The sequence below is a fragment of the Acipenser ruthenus genome, chromosome 4, assembly GCF_902713425.1.
Source record: "Acipenser ruthenus chromosome 4, fAciRut3.2 maternal haplotype, whole genome shotgun sequence".
Classification (NCBI taxonomy): Eukaryota; Metazoa; Chordata; class Actinopteri; order Acipenseriformes; family Acipenseridae; genus Acipenser; species Acipenser ruthenus.
The window spans coordinates 93262398-93264629 of record NC_081192.1 but is presented as its reverse complement, the minus strand read 5'-3'; the positions used below and the strand labels follow the sequence as shown (position 1 = coordinate 93264629).

The 2232-nt window shown below is 43.2% G+C and overlaps 1 pseudogene; it reads right to left on the bottom strand.

Annotated features, from left to right (window-relative positions):
* Positions 1-544: 544 nt before the first annotated feature.
* On the bottom strand, positions 545-1786 carry LOC117400098 (general transcription factor II-I repeat domain-containing protein 2-like; annotated as a pseudogene).
* Between the last annotated feature and the right edge of the window lie 446 nt (positions 1787-2232).

The following is a 2232-nucleotide window of genomic DNA, read 5'->3' as shown; positions in this document are numbered from 1 at the left end:
AACGTCACGCAACAACACTTCAGCTGATTGGTCTAGATCAGGGGTGTCAAACTCAATTCCACTGCGGGCCACTTTGAAAAATCAAATTGAAGTGGAGGGCCGGATGTAAATATTTTGCCCTCCCACCCCCAAAGAATGTGCATATGAATGCTGTGACCATTTATTAACCATTTATTATTGTTAGTATGTTGTATCTGTTGTGTTTCAATAAGATGAAGTAGACTAGTGTTTTGATGTGTGTCTCACGTTTTTAATCTCACTTGCACACACTCACATATTCACAACGGCAATGCATCAAAAAAACATAATAACAAGCCTAAAACGACACAGGCACACGGTAGCGTAACCAAGCTATAAGAAAGCCAGCTAGTAACGTACATCTACAGCTGTACGAGTATCACTCAAGCCAAACTAACTTCAGATAGGATTTGAAACATTTAAACATAACTAAAACATATATTTATATCACACGTGATATTCACTTGCAAAACATAAATAAAAATCTGTCCAAGCATTTAAATAAAAATAGCTGTCCTGCCAAGGCCTATTTGCTGCTACTTGTGGAACCTGACACCTGGCACCTTTTCTTTGTGGCAAGTTGGTCACTCTTGGGGGCAAAATCCTGCGCTGAGACAACTCTCAGGATGGATTGAATATGCTTGTCTGTCAGACGTATTCTGTGAGGGGATTTGTTTATCTTCGTCAGGGAGAACAGCTGTTCGCATAAGTATGTGCTTACAAACATGGAGAGCACACAGGTAGCCTGAAGGGGGAGCTGTGGTAGCGTGTCTGGGACGAAAGTGTAAAACTGGGCAGCGCCGACTGAGTCGAACTTGGCTGAGTGCAGTGTTGCATTGTAGTTCGATCAATTCAATTTGGATATCCACTGGGGCGCTGTCCACATCCACTGCAAAGGGATTGGAGAAGATCTCGAAAGTGAACTGCTGCGTCTTGAAGTCGGCAAATCTTCTTTCGAACTCAGTGCGCAGTAGTTTGCCAGCAAGAGTCGCACTTGGAAAAAGCGAATTTGACACTGTCTGACATGTCGGGAAGTAAGCAAAGTTTCCCTGTTGCATGTGATTTTCCCACAAACGCACTTTCATTGGAAGGCTTTCACGGCATCATACATGTCAGTAATAACATGTTTGCGACCCTGCAGTTTCAAATTCAGTGACTTGAGATGTCACATAAGAAACTAAGGTCACACAGCCAGCTCTCATCCCGAAGCTCCTTGATTTCTTTCCCCTACATTTCCATGAAAAGGGCGATTTCCTCATGCAACTCAAAAAATCTCTTGAGCACTTTACTCCGATTTAGCCATCGCACCTCTGTGTGGTACGGCACATCATCACATTCGGCATTCAGCTCGTCAAGAAGTGATCGAAACTGGCGGTGATTCAATCCTTTGGCCCTGATGAAATTCACTGTTTTCGTAACAATGCTCATTATGTGTTCCATCTATAGTATTTTGCCACAAAGCGCCTCTTGGTTTATGATACAGTGTTATGTTGTTAACTTGCCCGGGCTATTTTCCCCCTGCATCTTCTCTCGCACCTGCACTACCAGCCCACTCTTTTCACCACACATAGCTGTTGTCAGTCTGACAACAGAGCCCCATCTGTTGTCAGTCCCACCAATTTCTCCCATGGCAACTTCACCTCTCGACCTGTTGAAAAATGTACTTCCCTGTGGTAGTGCCATGCATCGCTATGACACCTTTTGTAGCCTTTGCTATCTGTCCAAGTCTCCATACTTGTCTCTGTGTTTGGTCTCGTAGTGACGTCATAAGTTAAATTCTTTCAATACTGATACACTCTCTTTGCAAATTAGACAAACTGGTTTTTCCCTGTGCTCCACGAACTTGTATTCGATCTCCCACCTGTCCTGGAACGTTCTGCCCTCTCTGTCCACTTTCCTTTTAGCCATTATGCGTGACACAGCACACTTTAACAGAATGCTCAGTGTAGGCCTGTGAACTGTGCATATATTCCGTGGTTCGCGCCAGAGTGTGCAGTGCATGTTCGGACTTGTAGTGAATAGAGAACCCGAAGAATTATGTCACTTTCTCTCCCACGGGTTCCAGAAGTGAAATTGTCCTATTGATTTCTCCATAGGCTTTTTTTAAACCGCCGATTATTAATATATATATTTCAAATACAGTTATGTGTCACAATTGTTCAGAAATTGTAGTGGAAACTGGATTAATTTCACGCCAAATACGTTGTTTTCACT